We start from the raw sequence: 24,665 nt of genomic DNA, 5'->3' as shown, positions 1-24,665 counted from the left end.
CAGAGCAGAGACTAAAGAAAATGACCATCCAGAGACTGCTCCACTTGGGGATCCATCCCATAAACAACCACCAAACCCAGAAACGGTGGCAGATGCCAACAAAAGTTTGCTGACAGGAGCCTGATATAGGTGTCTCCTGAGAGACTCTGCCAGTGCCTGGCAAACACAGAAGTGGATGCTCACAGTCATCCATTTTACAGAGCACAGGGTCCACAATGAAGGAGCTAGAGGAAGCACCCAAGGAGCTGAAGGGGTTTGCAGCCTCATAAGAGGAACATCAATATGAAGTGACCAGTACCTACAGAGCTCCTTGGGACTAAAGCACCAATCAAAGAAAACACATGGTGGGATTGGTGGCTCTAGCTCCATATGTAGCAGAGGATGGCCTAGTTGGTCATCAATGGGAGGAGAGGCCCTAGGTCCTGTGAAGGTTCTATGCCCCAGTATAGGGGAATGCAAGGGCCAGGAATGGGAGTAGGTGGGTTGGGGAGCAGGGGTAGGGGGTAGGGGATAGGGGATTTTCAGAGGGGAAACTAGGAAAGGGGATAACATTTAAAATGGAAAAAAAAAGACAGGAAGACCGAAGGCAAAGCTGGAAAATCCAGCAGGAATCTGAGACATTTATCCCTTGAATCCTGGGGTGGGCACTCACTTACCAAACCATAGAAATCATATTGGGACTATGTCAAGAATTACTTACCTTGCAAGCTCAGAATATCAACTTCCTGAAATGTGTTCTTTCCCAAGAAAAGCCTAATATGAAGAGCTACAGAATATGTTTGGAAAGAATATGTTTTATTTGGTTTGAAGCTTCCCTAGCTGGACAGTGTAGTTAGTGGCCAAAGCAGCTAAGAGATCCAGACTTTCCTAAAATAACATGAGGAAGGAGTTAGTGTGAGCCCAAGTCATGCCATTTTGCACATTGTTCATTGTATATTGGATGATTTTCAGCCCGTAGTCTATCCAGCATACTGGAGGAGAGACAGTGCATCTGTTAAGTCTAAATCCCATGATTCCTATCTTTGTGACAGGCATCTTTCCAGTCCTATTTTAAACACTGGTAAACTCCCTGGATATATAAAAAGAATGCTTCTATTCAGGATGGACAAGTAGTACGAGGAAAGATGGGCAGCGGGGCAGCTTGATAGCCTCTGTCCCCTGCCCACTCAAGACACTGGCCACAAGAGGACCACAGGCAGGCAGGACATTCATAAGAAATGGATGTTCCTACTAGAAACTGCAGGAACGTTGCTTTATTGTCATTTCTTTGCTCATAAATCAGCAGAGAAACACCCACAGCAACTGTCCCTGGTCTGAAGATAAACGTGCTTAGAGCTCTAGTGTCTGGAACAAAAAAAATAACAAGGCTGAAGTTCTCAAAACTCTTGCTTTTCATAGTCCCGAGAACATTTCAGATATTAGCATTTTGTGATATGTGGACAATTGCACAGTCTTTGCATAGGTCTTCATAGCCCACAGAAACAATCTTTTCTGGCGAGGACCTCTGTCTATAGGACCTCCATGGATGTGGTAGCCAGATTCAGCTTGGTTCTGAATCATTGGTACATAGAACCATTTTTGAGGGCTCAATTGCTCTGATAGTTTATGTAGGAGGAACAGAAGGCCCCCACTGCCAGAGTGGTGGCTGCTTCCCCATGGAGGTCAAATTGAAGCCTGCTTGAGAGCCTAGAGATTGGTGACACAGACAATGATAGCCACTTGGCAGCTGCCACTTGGAGGACACTCTTGCTTGGGACCAATGGGGTGGAGTGTATAATGGGTGCTCCCTGAATTTATAAATGAGCTTGCTACCGCAACCTCACCTGCTGCTGGAGTCTGAGCTGTTGATTCTGTGCCTTCTCACTCACTGCTGTCAAGGAGGATACCAGACAGGACGGAAGACTCAGGCAACAAGTTTATATACAACATAGGGTTTTTATATAGCTGTTAATATGAAAAGGAATTAAGAAAGACAGGATGATACACCATAGTCTTTTCTGGACAATTTTGACGTGTGGATGACTTCCTCCTGGAGACATAGTGCTTAAAATTTGGAGACAAGGATCTCTGAGGTAGAGATTATCAGGTAACACACACACACACACACACACACACACACACACACACACACACACACACACACTCATACAGATGCACACACAGGCAACTTGGAGACAACATGTCCTATGGTGAATTGAATTCAAGTGTTATGTCTGCTACTCAGCTGAAGGAACAAGAGAGACTTTCTTAGAAATAAAGTAAGTTCTGTACATCTATACATGAAAGCATCTTATTGCAGTGGCTTTTTAAAATTTTATTTTATAACTCACTTTTGTGTGAGCTAACTCCCTTCACAATAACAGCAAGAAATCTGACAGAAGCAGTGTCTATAGAGACCTAAAAATATTCTACTAGACCCCAACTCTAAAAAGTACCACATCTCCCTTCACTACAATGAATCCTTGGGCCTCAGTACAAGAAGTTTTCCATGGAGATCTCTGTCCAGGCCGGGTGGGAGGGTTCCAGCGAAGGGAAGTGAGTGCAGGCAGGAAGATGAAGTCTGCCATGCCTTCCAGGTTGCTCAGTAACTCCGGTAACTCCTAGCCTCTCTGAACTGAGTCGGGTCTGGCTGGACCAATGAAAAGCTGACAATCCAGTGAGGAGTGGGGCTGGATCTCCTTCGGTGACTCTTCAGGAGAGAAGATCTCTTCCCAAGTGTTATATACAGCTTTTAGAACACAAGACTCAGACGAAGGGATAGTTTTTACATACCTTTAATTCCCTGGATGGATTTATATACAGTTCTGGGGGTGATTCAGGGTTTAACAGCAGGTACCTCTCATTGGCTTGGATTGAGAGTTTTGGGGAAACCTTATTTGCATGTGGGAAGGTTTGGTGCTGTGCCTATGTGGCTGATAGCCACGCCTCCCCTGTGGGGGCTGTCGGGGAGGTAACTTCCTCAGAAGCCAGGGGTCCAGGAGACACAAGGGAACACCTTCTGTCCCATGTAGATGGAAATTACCACCACCGGGTACTACCAGGGTTCAAGACCTCAGCTCCACTGGAGACTAGGCTGTCTGTGTGTAGCCCATTGCCCCACAAATCCTAAGCTTCCAGTGCTTGGATATTTGAAGGATGTAACCAAACCTTAATCAAACCACGGTAGGAGTCCTGTAGGGTACCTTGGACTCTGTGATACATAACATAAGTAGTTGGTTACAGGTCATTCTGGGAAGGATTCCTTTCTAGCATCTCTAGGCAGATGAGTCCTCATTAGCAAAGGTAACCTTCCAGTGAAGGTTTCTTGTCAACTAGACCATAGGTGCTGACACCTGGAGAAGGGCTTCCAACAGTGTTTGCTAGCTTAAGAATGAGCAGCATCAACAAATGAATTATTTGCCCTTGGATGTTGAGATAATCACGGGCCGTAAGTTAAACAGGTGTATTATCAGGAAATATATTAGCAATATTTTCCAAATGTTCTTCCATTTAGGTTAACAGCTGATGAATACAAATTGCTGGACTTACCTGGAGGTAAATAAAAATGCTTTGCTGTGCATTTGGATCATGCTTTAGAATTTATTTAATACTTTCATACCTCATTTATTGTGAAAGCAAAACATATCATCATATATTTTCATTCTGAGAAACAGGAACCATAGACGACTTGAGGGAGGTAGCTGAATATTTAAAAACAAACAAGTTATACTACTTGGCTTCCACTTCCTGGATTTTTTGCCCAGACACACCCTCCCTAATTTTTAAAATTTGATGCTTTTCAACTCATTTATGTAAAGTTCTCCCAAGTTGCCTGTCTAGGCTTAGATCATTGCTTTGACTACTCATACATTTTTTTTTTACTTAGTCAATTTTCATCCTGTTCACTGCCCCCCACCCCATTTCTGTTACCTCCTCTTCTCCTCTGAGCAGGTGGGGGCCCTCTGGGTATCTCACACCCTACCAGGCTGGGCACTTCCTTTCCCACTGAGGCTAGACAAGGCAGCCCAGCTAGAAGAATGTATTCCACATACAACAACAGCTTTTGGTAATGTCCCCTCTCCAGTGGTTTAGGACCCATATGAAGACCAAGCTGCACATCCACTACATATGTGCAGGGAGGCCTAGGTCCAGCCCATGTATATTCTTTGGTTGGTGGTTCAGTCTTTGAGAGCTCCAAGGGTTCAGGTTAGATGACTCTGTTGGTCTTTCTGTAGAGTCCCTATTCCCTTAGGGGTCCAAAAGCTTTTCCCCTATTCTTCCCCAAGAGTCACCAAGCTCCAAGCACTGTTTGGCTGTGAGTGTCTGCATCTGTTTGAGTTAACTGTTGGGTGGTGCCTCTCAGAGGACAGCCATGCTAGACTCTTGTCTGCAAGTACAACAAGATATCATTAATAGTGCAAAGGATTAGTGATTGTCCATGAGTTGGATTTCAAATTGGGCCAGTTATTGGTTGAGCATTCCCTAAGTCTCTGCTCCATCCCTGTGCCTGTATTTCTTATAGATAGGACAAATTTTGGATCAAAAATTTGTTGGTGAGTTGGTATCCCTATCTCTTTCCTTGGGTTCCTGCCTGGCTAGAGGAAGTAGCCTCTTTCAGGTTCCATATCCCCAATAGTGTGAATCACAGCTAAGGTTATCTCCATTGATTCTTAGGCATCTCCCTTATCCCAGGACCCTGTCTTGTCCTAGACATGCTCTCTAAATCTTAACCCCAGACAGCTGTAGATTTCCTTTCATCCTAATCACCCTCTGGCCATCTCTCCTATCCTTCCCCACACTTGATCCTGAACTCCCTCCCTTTTCCCTCCCAAATCCCCTCTCCCACCCAATTCTCTCCATCTGCCCCTTATTACTATTTTATTCTCCCTTTTAAGTGAGATTCAAGCATCCTTGCTTGTGTCTTCCTTCTTCTTTAGCTTCTTTGGGTCTCTGGAGTGTAGCATGGGTATGCTATATTTTATGGCTAATTTCCACGTATAAGTGAGTAGATACTGTGCATGTCTTTTGGGACTGGGCTACTTCACAGAGAATGATATTCTCACGTTCTATCCATTTGCCTGTGAAATTCATAATGTCTTTGTTTTTAATAGTTGAATAGTATTCTACTGTGTGGAATACTACATTTTCTTTATCCATTTTTCAGTTGAGGGACATCTAGATTGCTTCCATTTTCTGGTTATTACAAATAAAGCTGCTATGAATATAATTGAGCAAGTGTCTTTGTGAGATGGCAGAACATCTTTTGGATATATGTCCAAGAGTGTTATAGCTGGGACTTGGACTACTCACATTCTTACTGAAGTGGCTAACACATTTTTCCAAGATGAGACGTTTCAATTTTGCAACTGAGCAGAGAAACATTATTCAGCAAGACTTAGAACATCTCTCCAGCTGGAAGCTCCTCTCCAAGGCCTGGGGTCAGGAGTCCTTGTAAAAGTCCTCAGAGTCAAACACCCTGAGTGATATGAGTGAGAGTTGGTAGAATCCTGCAGCATCCTGCAGTGATGGGAACCCACATCACTCCAGGGTAAGATGCAGCTCCCGTTTGTTCCTTCAGGTCAATCTTTACATTCTATTAAGATGTAAAATTGCTCTTCCAATTGCTCTTTATGGGTTTATTGTCACTCCAAGACTTCTAGAGAGTTCCCAAATGTGTCCTCACCTGTAAAGGAACCTCACCAACTATGTTAATTTCTGTTTTTCATTGCTATGACAGAAAATCTAACACAAATAACAGAGAGAGGAAAGAGTTTATTTTGGCTCATTGTTTAATAGGGTTCAACCCATTCTTGCTTGGTTGCACATCCTTGGTCGAACGAAACATCATGACAGTGAGAATACATGGTATAGGAAGTCCTCATTTCAGTCAGATGAAAAGCAGAGAATTAATGGTGGGGATTGAGAACTCCATGTCTTTCAAAGGCCTACTCTCAGAATCCTACTTTCTCTAGCTAGATCTTACCAGGTAAAGTTTCTAGAACATCCCAGAACACCACCTACAGCATGGGGGCCATGATCTAAAAGACAAAGCAGTAGTGTTGTGTTGTGTTCAATTAATAACACCAATGTTGGATTCTAGTGCATCTGAGCTTCAGAGTCACAGCATGCTTTCCAGACCAGTGGCATTGGCAACACTAAGGACACGTAGAATATGAACTACACATCAGACTTCTATCAACATCTGTATTTGAACCAGAACCCTCAGTGGGTCATGTGTACCTCAAATTTTATAAGCATAGCTGTGGTAGTTCTAATTAGAGCTGTCTCTAGTAGTCTCATGTATTTAAAAACATGGTTCCCTATTGGTGGTGATGTTTGGGGAAGTTATGGAATTTTTAGGTGTTATATCCTTGCTGAGCAAATTAGGCCACTACAGATAGATTTTTAATTTTCATAGTCTTACCTTACTATCAGTTCACTCTCTTTGCTTCTTATGTGAGGTTGAGATACGATCTCTCAATTTTCTGCTCTAACCCCTTCTGCTACGTTTCATCTACCATTATGGACACTCTCTGTTTGGAACCATAAAGTAAATTAACCCATTCCTCCCCCTCCATAAATTTCTTTTGACCATGGTGTTTTATCACACCAATAAAAATTAACTATTACAGTTGCCCAATGTTAAAGATTTTCTTTTATTTGTTAATTAACATATCTGGCTATGTGGCTCTTTCTTCGAATGGATTCTAAAGATGGAAAGTACATTTGCAATGTGCATAAAATTGGTATTTCTTGGTAGAGAGAGGCTTATCTCTTTTGATCCATGGGAAGGTCCCTATAGAATCTCAATAACAACAAGCTGCATATTCTTGGAAATACAGCTAAATTCAGTTAAATACAGTTAAAGATTGCAAGAGCTACCATCAAATCAGTGTCTTAAGGAGAGATGGAGATGCTCTTCAGGGAATCCCCTTCTTCAGTATTAATCATTGGAACCATAAACAAATAGTGTTACATTTATCTTTGTCCCTCTGAGGCCAGCCCTGCCTAGGATGAGATATAATGGGGCACAGTGATCAACATTATTGATTTCAGTTCTTCCAGAAGTTAAGGCAGAAATATCTCTTAAGCCTAGTAGTTCAATTTTAGTGTATTACAATGCTAACCTGGTTAGTTGTCATCCTTGACTTGGCACAAACTAGTAGAGTCACCTCTGGAGAAAAAAGTTCTTTTGAGCAATTGCTCAGGTAAGATTTGTCTGTGAGAAACTATATTAGAGAGCCCAGCTCACTATGGATGATTCCATCCGTAGGTAGGTGGCGCTGGGACAAAAAAAAAAAAAAAAAAAAAAAAAAGCTAGCTAAGTCAAAGGTCAAGTCAGATGATAAGATACTGATTGACATTCCTCTATAGTTCTTGCTTGAACTTCTGCCATGACATTCTTCTAGGATTGAGTGAAACCTTGAAGTGAAGGTCAAATAAACTCCTTTCCAAGTTGTTTTTGGTCAAGGTATTTATTATAGCACCAGAGAGAAACTAGACCAGTTACTAAATATAGTAGTATCAATAGGATGGTCTAGGAAAGTAGAGGACCACTGCAGTGTTGTACTAGCTGCTGATCATTAGTCAGATCACATCTATGAGCAGCTGCTCTTGTCTAGCCTGACATGTCTTAAATATACTTAGATAATCACCAAATTAAACAAACATAGGGCATAACGGATTCTGATAAGTCCGTTCACCCAGCAAGAAGGTCTGTTCCTGAGATGAAGAGAAGCTGGGCCTGAGAGTGGCATCCTTTCTGTGAGGAATATAATTACCCTTCAGACGTGTCTGGCACTTTATCATAAACATTGCAGGTTTCCTTTTACTCAGTTCTTACTGCCACTCAATGAAACAAATTCCATTTTCTCCATATTTATGAAAAGAACACACAGAATTTTGGAAAAAAAACAGTTTACTTGTGGGATAAAGAGCTTCAAACTTCAATCCTACTCCATAGCTCATGCATATTGCTATCCCCTTTTCCTAACCCCTTCCTATTTAGTACTCTCTGCCCCCATAGACAGTTAAAATTGTACTTTCAATGTCAAATGTTCATACATCATTACATGGGTCTATATAAAATCTAGGAAAAATAAATGAAGACAATATGGTGTTTATCTTTCTGAGGCTGACTTAATTTGCCTAATATGTTTATCTTTAGCTGCATACATTTTTCTGAAAATGACATAACTCTGTGATTTAAGATGGAACAAAACACCACATTCTCTGAATGCTATTCTTCTAACTTTGAACACCTAGATCATTTCTATAACTAATCTGTTGTGAATAGTGCTGTGATAAATATTAACATGAAAATATCTCTGTGCTTTTTGACCTGGATGGAACTCTTTGAGTAAATATCTAGGAGCAGTAAACCTGGGGCATAATTGTAGGTTTGGAAGGTATTGGAGAATTTTCTGTAGCAGTTGGTCTAGTTCATATTCCTACTAGCAGTGTGTAAGTACAAGCCTTCCCCTTTTCTGGATCCTTCAAGCACTGTTTATTTGGTTTCGTTATGACTGAAATTCTCAATGGAGTTAGGTAGAAGCTCAATGTATTTTGCTTTTGCATGTCTCTGATGGCTAATGAGGTTGAACATTGTTTACCTATTTATTGACCATTTGCATTTAAGTGTTTCTCATATAGACTTCTGAGTTCTTTATATATTCCTGGTATTAATTCTTAGTATCAGGAATATTTAAAGCGCCCCTAATAGTTCTACTTGGCAACCACAGTTGAAATCACCAATGCATACAGAATTTGTCTTTCCCTCTATCCTCAACAAATGATGCCCACATGACACTGATGGATAACCAGTTTGATACTAATCTATGAGATCATAACAGGCTTTTATATTGTTCTTACATCTGATTTGAGAGTATTTTTTTAACCTAAGCTGGCAGAGAGACTACAGGAATAAAGTTGGAAGCTTTGGAGGGTATCCTGTTGGGAGAGTGGCATTGAAGCTATTGAGCAAGGGTAACACATGAGCCAAAGTAGATCTAGATCCAGGTGGGTGGTTAAGGGACAGGGCCTTACAACACAGAGTAGTATTTTGGGGCTAGATGCTGGGGTCTGGAAATACCATCACATGGATAACAGAAACTGAACTGTATTTTCAAGGTGGTTCCTATGTGCCTCTTCCAAGGTGCATGGTGCATTCTGTCTGGACCACTCATGCTCCAGGAAGGTGTGCAGCTGACTCATAGCCAGACCTCACTCTGGCTTCTCTCCCTCTCTCTCTCCCTCTCTCCCTCTTTCTCCCCCTCTCTCTCCCTCTCTCCCTTTCTCTCCTTCTCTCTCCCTTTTCCTCTCTCCCTCTCTCCTCCCCTGCCCCCTCTTGGATCTTACCAAGGAGCTCTTGTATTTTGGGTTGGGGATCTTCCCTTTGCCAGTGGATGGAGTCAGCACTGCCCATCACATCTGCTTCTGCTCAGTCATTCCCAAAGAGTTTTATTTTAATAGAAGTAGTTTGGTTTTCTTAGGTATGAGTTTATTCTCCAAAACAGTTAACATTTCAATGTCAAAGAATGAATAAAACAGCCAAGTGGAGTTGCCAACACCCATGAATATTCTAGTTTTAAAATCAAGATGAAAATCCCTTATGATGAACATTGAAAAGTGTTCAAATTAATTTTTGGCATTAAAAAAATATTTTCAGCCCCAGTGAGTGCAGCTTAGGGCAGAATTCCATTTTGTTGCCTGTGACACGGAGGAGTGAGGGAGGCTGCTGCTTTCTGGCACTGTTATGGCAAGCTCTGGGTGTGGTGCGAATGTTGCTAACTAGGATGAGAAGTAAGTGTGGGTGCTGTCTGGGGTGCAGATGCTTTCTGAGCAAATATATATATGACAAGTAAAGGCTTGGGAGACAGTATGCCAGCTTTCTTTATTTGTTCTGGAGTAATTTGGTTCATTCAGTGGGATGTGTGAGTGTGAGGCATTTTCTTCACCAGATGGCTCCAGTAGCTTCAATGGGTGTTTTCTACTCCAAGCTGTGCACAGTTGGATGTGGCTAGATGTTGATGTTATCTCTGTTTATGCTCTTGTGGGACCTCTCTACCCCCACCAATAGCCAATGCTCTGAGTTGTCTTTAAGTAACAGCAGATCTCAGCTCCAATGAAAAAGAGAAGCACCTTTCTCATACCTGCACCACAGTAGGCCACGTCCTAGGGGATCATCCAGCCCTGTGTCAGGATGCTCACCTCCCCACAGGGCATTCTAGGAATGCCAATGGTCTAATACACCCCCAATCAGCAGCAGATGAGTCACTGGTAAATATCCCAGACTTTTGTCCTTCAGACAGAACATTCAGAGGACCTCACAGAAGGTTCCCAGTGGGTTGGACCTCAGTTGTCTTCATCATGACTCATACCATCTTGTCTCTTGGCTTTAAAGTCTCTGCTTCCCTTCACTTTGTCTTCCCCCTTGTCTGCCTTTCTAGGATATCTCCAAATAAACTTCTCACTCTAGATCCTTCTCATATGTCTTTGAAGAAAAGTTAGACCAAGAGAAAATTGGATTGAAGCTGAGACTCAGGAGGTTGTTCAGTCATGTTTGAGGGCCATGTTGAAAGCAATGTGTGTCAAGGTACCAGTCTATGGCAGGTTTTGTAATGTCATTGTTTCATGGTTAAAAAGAGGTGAAACTGGTTAAAGAACATTTATTGCTGTCATAGACCACAAAGGAGGAAAGAAAGGAAGGAAGGAAAGAAGAAAGAAAGGATTGATTATAGAAACCTTGCAATTAAGACAAAATGAGGATAATTTTCATGAAGGAATAAGTCAAACATTGAAAAAGGACAGCCATTATTACATGGGGATTTGTAGAAGAGCCAGATTACATATTTACAGCAGTGCTAGAACCCAACTGTTCTTAAAAAGTAGTCAAATGTGTAATATGTTTATTCTTTTTTTGACTTGTAAACCAATTTTTTAAAATAATATTTATTGATTGATTTATTTTTATTAGATATTTTCTTTATTTACATTTCAAATGTTATCTTCTTTTCTAGTTTCCCCTCCAGAAACCCCCTCTATCCTATACCTCCTCCCCCTGCTTCTATGAGGGTGTTCCCCCACCCATCTACCCACTTATGCTTCCCTGTCCTGGCATTCCTTTACCCTGGGACACCAAGCCTCTATAGGACCAAGGGCCTCTCCTCCCATTGATGTCTGACAAAGTCACCCTCTGCTACATTTGAGGCTGGAGCCATGGGTCGCTCCATGTGTAGTGTTTGGTTGGTGGCTTAGTCCCTGGGAGTTCTGGGGGGTCTGGTTGGTTCATATTGTTGTTTCTCCTATGGGGTTACAAACCCCTCCAGCTCCTTCAATCCTTTCTCTAACTCCTCCACTGGGGAACTCATAGTCAGTCCAATAGTTGGCTGTGAGCATCAGCTTCTGTATTTGTCACACTCTGGCAGAGTCTCTCAGGACACAGCTATGTCAGGCTCCTGTCAGCAAGCACTTCTTGGTTTCCACAGTAGTATCTGGCTTTGGTGCCTATTTATGGGATAGATCCCCAGATGGGGCAGTCTCTGGATGGTCTTTGCTTCAGGCTCTGCTCCACACTTTGTCTCCATATTTGCTCCCATGAATATTTTGTTCCCCTTTCTAAGAAGAACTAAAGTATCCACACATTGGTCTTCCTTCTTCTTGAGCTTCATATGGTCTGTGAACTGTATTTTGGGTGTTTTGAGCTTTTGGGCTAATATCCATTTATCAGTGAGTGCATACTATGTGTGTTCTTTTGTGATCAGGTTACCACACTTAGCATGATATTTTCTAGTTCCATCCATTGGCCTAAGGATTTCATGAAGTCATTGTTTTTAATAGCTGCATAGTACTCCATTATGTAAATGTTCCACATTTTCTATATCCATTCCTCTGTTGAAGGACATCTGGGTTCTTTCCAACTTCTGGCTCTTATAAATAAGGCAGCTATGAACATAGTGGAGCATGTCTACTTGTCATATGTTAGACCACCTTTTGGGTATATGCCCAGAAGTGGTATAGCTGGGTCCTCAGTTAATACTATGTCCAATTTTCTGAGGAACCACCAGACTGATTTCCAGAGAGGTTTCATATACTCATTCTTGATGATTTATTTACAACCCACCATTGAATATTCTCAAACTGAATGTATCAAGATTGTTTAATTCTCCAGGAATCCTTTCCTGGAGTTTTCCAGAACCCCAACCCATGTGACTGTTCTATATAGAGTCACGATGTTTTTGCTTTCACCCTTTTGGAAGTTCAGCAATATATCATAGTGTGCCTTATTGATGACTTTCCCACTTGCAGTCCAAGTAAAGTATTGCAGCTCATCACAAAACTGCAAAAGTCAAATTCAAACAAAACTCTGTCTTTCAAAAGAAGAACAGAAACTGGGATTTGACCTGCCCTCTAATCTTTCAACTCACCCTGGTTTCTAAAGTTCACGATGATTAACTGTCTCTCCTGCTCTGTTGTGGAAAAAGGAGCTGCTATCTGCCGGCATGGGGAAAGGCAGGGGAAGTTTGAGCTCAGTCTAGTTGTCAGCAAGCTTTCTATTAGTAAAAGAAAAGATGGTTTATCTCTGTGAATCTTTTCATGTTCTAGAGATTTATTTCTAGGGTTTTACATTGAAAAACATGACTATTAAATTCTTAGGTATTAATTTACATATAAATGCCTTAGTAATATTTTCATACTGCATTTCACAGATTTTTTTATTTTTATTTTATGGGTATTTTGCTTGCATTTATGTCTGTATATTCTGTGAGTGCCTGGTGTCCTTGATGGCCAGAGAGGGCCTTGTATCCTCTGGGAATAGAATTATAGATAGTTGTGCATCAACATGTAGGTGCTGGGAAATCATCTTGAGTTCTTTGCAAGAGCAGTAAGTGCTCTTGACTGTTGACCCATTGCCCAACAGTGGCCCAGGCCCACTATCTATGTCGCACATTATTTATACCAATATGTACACACACTTACTACAATTTTTACCAAAATGATCCACATGCATATTTCTAAACATTCCATTGCTAAGTAGCCTATAGAAACAGAATGCACACAGAACAAAAGTGTGAAGCTTGAGGAATTATTAGAAAACAAATTGTATCTATATGGTCAGTTCTTAAATCAAGAGAATAAATCCCTCAAGAATTTCCTCACATTGTAAAATTGACTACATTGTAAAGAAAGAATGACAAAACAGTCTCTTTCTGGAAAAGTATGGACTTGTCTTGTGTACCCAAAGTTTACCCTTTCTGGATTTTCTATCACAGCTCTATTGATTTACCTTTAAGAAGAGAGTATCAAGTTTGTGGTTAAACATAAATTGCTAAATATGACAAATCATATCCTACCAACATTTATTATTATTATTATTTTTGATTCTAGAATAAAGGATGCCACTTTGACTTCAACGACACAAATTAATTTTTATATGAATTGAATTGTACAGCAACTGTCATATATATGTATATATTTATTTGTAATAGCCAGAAACTGGGAATAACCCAGATGCCCTTCAACTGAAGAATGAATACAAAAAATGTGGTTCATTTACACAGTGGAATACTATTCAGCTATTAAAATTAAGGACACTGCGAATCTTGCTGTCCAGTGGATGGAACTTGAAAATATCATTCTGAGTGAGGTAACCCAACCCCAAAAAGACATGCATGGTATATACTCACTTGTAAGTGGATATTAGCCATTAAGTACAAGGTAGACATGATACACTCCATAGACCCAAATAAGCTAAACAAGAAGAAAGACCCAAGTGAGAATACTTGAAACTCACTTAGAACAGAAAATAAATTAATCATGGTTCAGAGAAAGGGAGGGAACTGGGTGGGAGAGGAGAAAGGGAGGGAACTGGGTGGGAGAGGAGAAAGGGAGGGGAAAAAGGGGAGCAGTCAGGATCAGGCATGGGAAGAGACAGGAGCGAGGGCCAGAGGGTCAGGAGAATGAATGGAAATTTACAGCTATGGGGATATAGGGGGATGAGGGGAATCTTTAGACATGATTGATTTTTAAAAACCTGCCATTGAGTTTGAGAAAGTTTGTTTTTCAATAAATACTTATGATAGATACATTCACTGTGGTGACAAGAGCAAGTGTAGATACTGAAAAGTAGCTGGCAGTCAGAGTTAGAGTGGTACTTAATGACTTCCCAGTAGTTAGTCCCTTGACTCAGCATACCTACAGCAGAGATAGGGAAAATGACAGGAAGCTAGACTTGTGAATTACAACATTGTCAGCTACAGCCATTTGAAGGATGACAAAACTAAAGTTTGGGGAGATTAGAAAATGCATCCAAGATCAAATAGGAAGTGGTATTATATCTCATCTCATTCCAATCCTGAGGTTTTTTTCCAACTTGCTTCTATTTCTCACTGTTCAGCTCTTTATCCTCTCTATTTCCAGTTGTTGAATGGGTTCATTGCACTTGACTGCTGCAAAGGGAATGTAAACTATTATGGCTCACCCGATCTTTCTCTACTGCCTAATGAGAAGACTTATGGTGGCCATGTTTACACTGTGTGCTGTAGCTCATTAAATCCCTTTTATAGACTCTTCTATGATCTTATCACTATAGTTTTGTGAGATGGTTATTTTTTCTACCACACTGAAGTGAAAACTGAGACTTGAAATAAATCCCCACTAGTAATGTCTGTAGTCAGGAAGGAGACTCATTCAGGTGTTTCAAGTAAAACTTCAGGCCTATTTCCACTAAAAATAAACAAAAAGGCAAGAAAGTATTAATATAAGGAGAGCTTTGAGAAGATCTGGGAAGCTGTCCAAAATGTTATATGTGGTAAGTACCAGGTGGATTATTTAGGTCTTTGCAGGGTTTTCTTTTTTTTTTTTTAAAGATTTATTTATTTATTATATGTAAGTACACTGTAGCTGTCTTCAGACACACCAGAAGAGGGAGTCAGATCTTATTACGGATGGTTGTGAGCCACCATGTGGTTGCTGGGATTTGAACTCTGGACCTTCGGAAGAGCAGTCGGGTGCTCTTACCCACTGAGCCATCTCACCAGCCCTTTGCAGGGTTTTCTAAATAGATATCTGTGAACCAGAAGGATCTACTAAGTTGTAAAAATATTTTAGGAAAAGCTTTTATAGGTACTAATAAAAGCTTAGATATAAGAAGGATCAGAGAATAAAGGTTCAGGGAAGACACCTTGACCAAAGGGGACTTCAGGTGCTCCTTTCAAAGGAGCCAGATCTGCTCAGAGAGATCTGAGTTGTCAACAGGTGAGATATTGAGGGAGAAATGGGCACTGCTGGCAACTGTACCAGAGACTGCAAGGGGACAGAAGATGGAGAAGGAGGGGGTCTGTGCTTGGGATATGGCCAGTTCTGCTGAGTGACAACGTGAGGATGAGTAGACTGTAACAGCGACGTATGTTCTCTCTCTCTTGCTCTTCTCCATCTTTCCCAGTCCAGTTTGTGCTTCCAAACACTCTGGGTCTCACACCTGCCTTCAGGAGTAGTCTATCTACCAGGTCACTCTTCCTTTCTCAGTAGCTATTTAATACTAGTAGTAAAGGGACTTAGTCTCCCTCTCCTTCTCCATGCTGGGATTTTTTTTTCTAGACTGAGGCTGCATAGGTTTTGTGTATGCTAAACTCACTCACAATCTCTGAGTTTATATGTGCATCTTCTCTGTTGTGTCTGGAAAGTTTTGTTTAGACCATGTCTGCTGTCTCCTGCCTCTTACAGTTGTTCAGCCCCTCTTTAGTGAAAATCCATGACCCTTGGTACAGTCCTGTGTGTGTGTGTGTGTGTGTGTGTGTGTGTGTGTGTGTGTGTGTGAGAGAGAGAGAGAGAGAGAGAGAGAGAGAGAGAGAGAGAGAGAGAGAGAGAGAGAGAGATCCAATTTAGGACTGAACGTTCTGCAGTCCCATTTTCTGCATGGTGATCAGTTTTGTGTTAGGTTTTACCTATTGCAAGATGACTCTTCTCTGATGAGGGTTGAAAGATGCACTAATATGTGGGTATATTAATAAGTCTTTAGGATTTAGTTTAATATTATGTTCACTTGGATTTACATTACATAGTTATAAAGGTCTCAGACTTTCCCTCCTTCACTACCTCTGTCTCATTCTCTGACTCTCTGTGATTCCCTTCCTTCCATTTAATCAAACTCTGATCTTCAGCTGATGTGAATTGCTGCATTTTATTATCACAGTGTAAAACAGCACAATAAAAGAAAACTCAGATCAACTATTAGAAGGCGTTCCTACAGAACACGAGAAAACTAGGTTCATAAATGTGATGAATTAATAATTGATGTGCTTAATAAACCTCCATCTGCCTCTTGTGTGAAACTTTAGATATCCCATAAAATGAGTGAGTGATTTTTACCAATAAATCTTACTTATTGAGTTACAATCACAATGTTTCCACATGCCATAGAACACATCTTACAAAGGAAAGAACAATGGCATAGCCAGTAATGGTACAAACACCGAGAAGGAGGCATTATAAAGACCCCTGGAAGGCTAGGGAAAGGCTCAGCAGCCTACAAGTCAGCAGCAGCAAAGAGGAGAAGGTTTGATTATAAAAATGAGTGTAAGTGGTTGTGAGTTCAATGAGCCATAGTGATTAATTTTATGCTGGCCTTCAAAATATAATATTCCAAGGCTGGAGAGAAGGCTGAAGAGTTAAAAGCACTTCCTGCTCTTCCAGAGCATCCTGGTTCAATTTCCAGTGCCTACAGGGCAGCTTACCTGTAATTCCTGTCCCAGGGGATCCAATGCCTTCTTACCTCTGTAGTCACCAGTTACAATCTACTACACATAGGCAAAATATCTTTGCACTAAATAAAATAAATAAATAAATAAATAACATTTGAAAATTACTCTTTTACAAGTCAATCAGCAACAGAATTGTCCACATGACTTTCTTCTTGGGATACTCATTTAGTACACATTTGCTTAACTGACCTGATCAAAATCCAGAGGCCTCCAGCACAGTATCGTCCAGAGTTTGAATCTTTCCCAATTATTGTATGAGATAAAGTAATGGAACAACTGGGAGGAAGACCTGCAAGAATCTGAAAAAGGGGCTAAGTGGAAACAAGGGAAACATAACCTAATCTAGAAAACTTCTCATTGAGACTTCCTTCTGAACAGATTCTAGATTGTGTCAAGATAGTGACAATTAAATAATCCAGCCCTCTTTTTAATATTGTTCTAGAGATTTCATGTAACCTGGCTAGGGAAGAAAAGCACCAGATACAAAATAGAAAAAAATGATGAAGCACATACATAATGGAAAAAAAAACAAGAACAACATCATATCCACAGGATTATCCTATATGGCCCTAAGGAGAAAGTTCTAAGAAATTGACTCATGCATAAAATGCTCTAGAATTCATACATGAGGTTACTTTGCAGAATACCAGATCAATATACAAATATCAACTGTGCTAGCAATGAGTAATCCAAAATGAGATTATGTAAGATATTCCATTTATAATAGTAACAAGAAATATAAAATAAATATGATTGGAGGCCATAAAAGATAAGATTTGTACATTAAAAATTAAAATATAGCTAAGGAAAAACATAACAGTTGTCAATGTAAATACCTCCTATGCCCTTGCATAGGGTCAGTCAATATTGCCAAGATGGAAATTATCATCAAATGGCCAATAAATTCAATCCTCCCCAACTGTAGCAACTAAAAGAGGACAGGTATACAAAATCATGTGCTATGGGATTTCTTTCATATGATGACCACCACAGGAACAGCAGTGGCTGCCTGTGGCTTGAGGAAGAAATGGAGTTTGGCTGAAAATGGTCAAGAGGAATACTTCCATGTTGATTAGAATTCTCTGAAAAAAACAAAAAACCCAAAAAATAAACCAAATCATTAGATTATGTACATACATTAGATTATAATATCATTGTATTATAGACAGTTACACAAGGCTATGTATTGAAATAATAAAATTGCATTTTTTACCAAGGATATTTTAATGGTATCTCAATTATTGTTTCATAAATTTGAGAAGAAAAGGGAAGGATGTATGGTGCATGTGGAAGGTAATAGTGCCTTTGAAATATACAGACAAAGCAACACTAACATAAGACACATACACACACACACACACACACACACACAGAGAGACAGAGAGAGACATATATATATGTACATCTATACATATATATGTTATATATATGTGTGTGTGTATATATATATATGTAGAGAGAAAATCAACAAAGAACACACATAAGAAGATATGCTAAATGAGTAGGAAATATGAATATTTTCTCAACTTCACAATAATTTCAGAAAAATAGTCATAACAACTGAGAATCCTGAAATTGAGAAGGTATGACTGAACATAGAATATTGATGTTGGTGACCTACTCTGAGAATATGACGCCCTTCCTCTATGCTAATGGGCATGAAAAGGGGGACAGGTATGTTATGCTGCTATGGGTTAGATATTGTTTATCCTCTAAAGATTTCCTTGCTAAAAGTTTCATTCCTCCATGTGATAGTATCGGATAGTAGGGGAATGTTTGAGAGGTGAGGTCTGGTGAAAAAGTTGGACATAACCAACCTCAGAAAGAGATTGGTGCTAAACTCCTGTAATGGGTTAGACCTTGCAGAGATAAAGAAGTTCTCACTAAAGCAAGTTTGGTATAAAAGCATGAACCTTGGCCTTCTTCTCTCTTGCCTTGTAAATCCTGTCTTGTTTTTCTTGCTTAGACAACACACGCTGTTAGGATAAAAGAGAGAGTTCAGTTATGCAGTTTTGACTATCAAACCACCATAATTGTGAGGCAAACAATAATTTATTCATTAAGGTACTCAGCCTCAGGTATTTTATTAGAGCTACACAAAATGGACTAAGACAGGAAGGAAATGACCCCAGCAGGTTGCTGGAAGGAATGCTGTCCCTTCCCCATTACAGAGTTCAAACAGAGGTAAGACTCCAGGTGTCTATTATCCTCTAGGACTTGAATCTTTCTACCAAAGATCATATATTTGGGCCCCAGTTGTGGAATTCCAAGGGTATAGACTATTTAGCACGACTGTGCTCTTGTTTTAATATTAGATGTTTAAATAGGACAACCGTTTCTTCCAGAGTTGGTGAACATTGGGGGTAAATAGACAGATAGGATAAAAAAATCACTAGTTAACTGGCCTTGCCAGATTTCCTCTGAAAAACTCAGTGTACAAACACAGCAGCCGATCATTGAGCCAGGAGGCATAATGCCCACACTGGCTCCCTCGGGAGTGTGCTCAGTGCCCTAAGGCAGAGGTAGTTTGTAATTGTATTTTTCTATTCATTACAAGAATTACATTTTAAAAACTCCACAGTGAATTTTGTTTGTTGAAAATAATCTAATCTAAAAAATTAAGGAACAATGAAACAAAAAGATTGCATTCATAAGAGTAACAAAATTGCTTCTATGCACAAAATTGCTCAACTTTGTTGGGTAATATCCAAGAATACCTGAATAAATGAAGTTGTTCATTTTGTTCATGACTAAAACACTTAATATTTTCAAAAGGTAATTGTTTCCAAAAATAGTTTATGAAATACTTGCAATCTTAATCAATGCACTGCAGTAATTACTGTAAACTTGACAAGCTAATTCTAGAATTCATATGGGACAAAAGAACAAAAAATATTCAAAATTATTTTCAAATTACACTCAATGAATATGCAGGTGACCTACTAACTTCCAAGGAATAGTGTTGCTGTAATTGACGCCCAGTTCATTGTGATCCCATTGAATAGCACTTATAAAAGCTAATTCCAGGAGGATCAGAGTAGAAACAAATGAAATGAATACAGATCCACCTCTAAACAAAAATTAAGGATTAAATCAGTAATATAAAGAAAGAGAACATTTATGCCATTGGGGTAACAGAAAGCCATTTAAATGTTATACTTAGCAGGGAGAATTAATAAATTTATACACAAAATATACTTTCTGCAGTTTAAATTCGCAAAGTAATCCTAAAAGATCAGAAGCAGAGAGGAAACACTGTTATATACATTAGAAAACATTAATGCCTAGAAAAAGGATTCTGATGAGTTCCTTTGAAGAAAAGAGTCTGATGTAAACCTTCTATGAAAGGAAGCTATAAAAAGATTATCCAAGGTAGAGAAAATCTGGAACATTAAGGCTAATCAGAGGATAGCGTCACACAGAGTGTTGTGCAGCTATTTGCGCAGAGGAGGTAGATAAAGAGACGGTTAGAGAATTTTTTTACACCATGTTGCTCTCCTTTCCATCGCTTCCTGTTTTCTCAAAAGGCAGAATACCTGAGAAAATCAACTTACAAAATTAAAGGTCAATTTTGGCTTATGATTTAGAATCTAGTCTGGAATTAGTTGGCCTCATTGCTTGAGAGTAAAGAAGACAGACCACCAGGGCAAAGAATGCATGGTGGAACAAAATTGCTCAGCTCATGGTATATCAAGGAGGAAAGAGGAGAGAGGAAGGAAAAGGAGGAAGGGAAGGATGGAGAAGAAAAAAGAGAAGGAACCTGAGATCGGGCTCTATCATTCAAGGGCATGATTGCAGTGAGTACTTCTTCCAGTGAGGCCATGTAAGCAGATGTAGGCCAGGGACATAGCTCTGTGGTGTTACCTGTACCTGGTGGGATTCTTTGCCATAGAAAAATGTTCAGGATGAAGTAGCAAATGTAGAGTTGAAGTTTATTAAGAGAAGTTTGACACATTTAAGCACAGGTGTGGGGTTCATAAGAAAGAGCTACACATATGTCTTGGCAACAGCTCTATGTACAACTTTGGAGGCTTTTGGAATTCCGTTGCTCAAGAAGTTTCAAGGGAAACCCACATTTTCTTCTTTTCCTTTTCCTTTTTTTTTTTTTTTTTGAAAAATGAGATAGTTAACTTGAGTTATCTTGAATATTACAATCTGATAAAATATGATTATGGGTCACCAGTGTTGCATAATGGATTAAACCTTGTCTTTTACTATAAATTGATTTTGTAGACCTGTTCGAAAGATTCACCCCAAATTTTAGGTTATAGTTGAGATAGAGAAAGGCAATATTTAACCATGTGTTAGGCCTTAAACGTGGTTATTATACAGTGACTTTTGCCTCTATGAGAAACATAATTATCTCATGGATCTTAGAATATAGCTTCTCTTTGCATTATCCATATGTAGCATTTCAGTGACTTTTCAGTTATATCTTAAAAGGTTACTTACAGACCTCATTCCTACTTTCTTTCTCTTTCTTCTGATAAATAAAACTATAGGGTGGCTTTAGAGATCAGTTGGTGCAATTATAATCTGATAATATAAAGCTATGACTCACTTAGGTTGCCCAAAGGGGTTAGGACATGTCTATCTCCTGTAAATACGGAGTAGTCATGAGAGGGAAACAAGCAGTTCTCCTAAAGTTTCCATCTCCTCCCAGTCACCCTTTAAACAGTGAATCCATTGATGGACAAATACATTCATGAGGACAGAGCTTTCATCATCAGTTGAAGCAGGATAGCATGACAGAGGAAGTTGAGGAACATGAAAGAAACCCTTTTTTGAAATATGGTTGAAGAATCTTGTCATCAAAAAAATAAGAATTCCGGAAAAATTAACAACTGCATACAGCCTTCCTCCTTTTTCAGATATAAACCCTCTATTTTCATGAAATACCATGTTTATTCCCAGCAACCCCATTACAGGGCGTGGTCATACACTCTCTGCTTTGGGAAACCATAGCAGATTTTTATTTGTTTGTTTGTTTGTTTGGTTGGTTGGTTTTTCAAGACAGGATTTCTCTGTATTGCCCTGGCTGTCCTGGAACTCACTTTGTAGACCAGGCTGGCCTTGAACTCAGAAATCCACCTGTCTCTGCCTCCCAAGTGCTAGGATTAAAGGCATGCACCACCACTGCCCGGCACCATAGTAGATTTGAGGTTTATATTATCAGATTTTAATTTTATCCAAGGTACTTTGGGTCCATCTTTTAACTTCATTTATTAAAAGACAGAGGAAAGGAAAAGAGAAAAAAATCTTTTAGTAAAATTTTAAATTGGAATTGGCCAGCCACTAAAATAAAATATACAGCTAATGGTGGGAAAAGTAATTGCAATTTTCCCTTGAGGAACCCATACCCAAACTGAGGTGTGTTCTCTTACTCTCCTTTGGGAAATACGTAGCCCTAGTCAGGCATGTCTTTCTTTCTCAGGCCCTCTCCATCTCCAAGTCTTCCTGCTTAAACTCTACTCTAAAATATATTTAATATGATCCACAATTCTGCTTCATTCTGGCTAGACTTGTAATTCATTTCAATATAAAATCCAAGAATTCAAGTTTGGGCTGAGTCAAAGTGCTTACAAGACTAGGGGGGTTGGAGAGCTGTGACTCTGTCTTCTGGCATTTTCAACAACCCCCTTTCCAAATGCCCTACCTCTGAACAGTGATCCACTGGGACAAAGTCTCCAGTGCATGAGCCTTAGGGGGAATATTTAAAATCCAAACCACAATATATACCCATGCAGACAAAATTTCCAATATTAAGAAGTGAAAATGATTCAGTGGAAAATGGTGAGTTGATTGTGATACCAAAAATATAAAACAAAGCAAAACAAACAAACAAACAAACAAAAAAACAACCTTAAAATTTCCAAGATCCTATGTTGGTTGATAGAAAAACATCCAGAAGGCAAGTCAACAAATAGACTATAATTACGAATGTCTGGCTTTTCTTTTGCAGTCTTACAAAGCTAAGAACTCCTCTGGGTATGATGCAGGGATATGAATGGCAGTTTAGCTCAGCTTTCTACCCCCTCAAAGCAGGTCCCAGGGTCCCTCTGTCCTCAGCAGAGAAAAAGTGTGGGAAGTTTGTGAAAACTTTAAAAGATGCATTTTCCATGATCACCAATTAGGTATTTTGGACATATGGATATTTAATTTGTTCACTGGGAGTGAGAATCAAAGTGTCGCCTTCCCAGGTGGGAGAAACCTGCTGCCGTGCCCACATGCTACCATCCCGGAGCCTCTTTGTTTCTCCCAAAGCCCATAAAAGTCCCAAGGACCTAGGTCAGTGCCATGTCTGCATATATGTTACAGTTGTGTACCTTGATCTTCTTGTGGGACTCCTAACAGTGGAAGCAGGCGCTGTCTCTGACCCTATTGCCACCTTTTGGGACCCATTTCCTCATACCAGGTTGCCTTGTTCAGCCTTAATACAAAAAGAGTTGTCTAGTCTTATTGCTCCTTGATATGCCAGGTTTGATATGATATCAATGGGAGGCAGGCAGTTTTCTGAATTGAAACTGTGGAGTGGATAGGGTATGGTGGTGCAGAGGGGAGGTGGGGATAGAGACTGGATGGAGAGGAGGGAGGGGGACTGCAGTCAGGATGTAAACAACAACAGCAATAAAAATGTCACAAGGACTTTCTGTGTAGCATTTCTTATAGGCAACTGCATGTTTTCAACAGGAGGAGGCTGCCTGGTTGGGACAGCCTTGATAACCAAGAGTTGCCCTTCTGTCTCTTCCAGGAACCCAGAGAGGTTATCAGCAAATGACTGACTAAGGAACTTGCTGAAATTGAAACAAGCAAACAAAAACCACCACCACCACAACAACAATAACAACAACTTGGTTATAAGGACAAAATCCTCACCATTCTCCCTGCTACACTAAAAAGAAGTAACTGTTCCCTTTGGGCAACTATAGAGTGGGAAAAAACTCTTCCAGATTTCAGGGAGGACATATTACCTTATTAATGTGAAAGTCTGGCTTTTCTCTGCACAGTCATCACCAGTCAACTGAAACAATGAAGTATAAGAAAATTTGAGCGTAGGCAGCAACTCTTTGGCTTCATGGAGCACTGCAAAACTCACAGACTTTTTTTTCATAACCCACAGCATTCCCTGTTAGTATGACTGCTACTGGGAGCTGTTAGGGTGAAGCCTGGAACTGGCAGCCCTAAGAAGCTGGTCTTGGCTCCCACTCATTCTAACAGTGAAGAGCAGCGAAAGGGGATTCATTGAACTGACCAGATTGGGAAGAGAATCACCAACAAATAAACACATGCCAACAAACAAAGAGATATCCAGTGCTCTAGCAAATTCATAGGGATTTGACTCTGACATGAGATTTAGATTTATTTAATTAGAGACAAAGCTTCACAGTGTAGCTGGCTGGCCTGGAACTCACTATGTGGATGAGGTAAACCTCAAATCATATCATTTGAGAAATCATAAGAATCAGCCTGTCACTGCCACCTGATGATGGACATATTCCTTGGTAAGTAGAGAGATAGGAGAAGGACCATGAGCAGGCAATAAAGATGCTGAACTTCCAAGATGGCAGATACATTTTTCCCTTTCTGACCTGAGACAAAAGCCTAGAAGTTTCAAACAAAGGCCTGTAGGCTTTGTCTTCCACTAGCAGCCCAGCTGCTGATGGATTGACTCAACAAGTTCAAGGCCAGATCAGGAGATATTTACACAACAGATTGGGTCAATCAAACATCTATGTTTCTTCAAACAGATTCACTAAATTAGAGGAGTGAGACTCCACAGAGACTTGAAAAAAATCTCAGTCCTTGAGGAGAAACTGGACTTTTGGCTTCCTAAGTTCCCTCTGTTTTGTGAAGGACTTTTTTTGTTTTTTCTGTGTGTCTGCAGCATACATGAGTTTCCTTAAACCAATAAAGAACTTTCTAGAA

The 24,665-nt window shown here is 40.0% G+C and overlaps 1 long non-coding RNA gene across 1 annotated transcript in view; it reads left to right on the top strand.

Annotated features, from left to right (window-relative positions):
* Gm14133 (predicted gene 14133) overlaps window positions 1-24,665 on the top strand; it is a 44,937-nt gene extending 20,272 nt beyond the window's left edge. Inside the window, exon 2 of the long non-coding RNA NR_166392.1 lies at window positions 23,491-24,665. This is a non-coding gene — a long non-coding RNA (predicted gene 14133). The remainder of the gene's footprint in view (window positions 1-23,490) is intronic.

The sequence above is a fragment of the Mus musculus genome, chromosome 2 (assembly GCF_000001635.26).
Source record: "Mus musculus strain C57BL/6J chromosome 2, GRCm38.p6 C57BL/6J".
Taxonomy (NCBI): Eukaryota; Metazoa; Chordata; class Mammalia; order Rodentia; family Muridae; genus Mus; species Mus musculus.
Note: the sequence above shows the minus strand (reverse complement) of the source record. Positions and strands in the feature narration are given on the sequence as shown.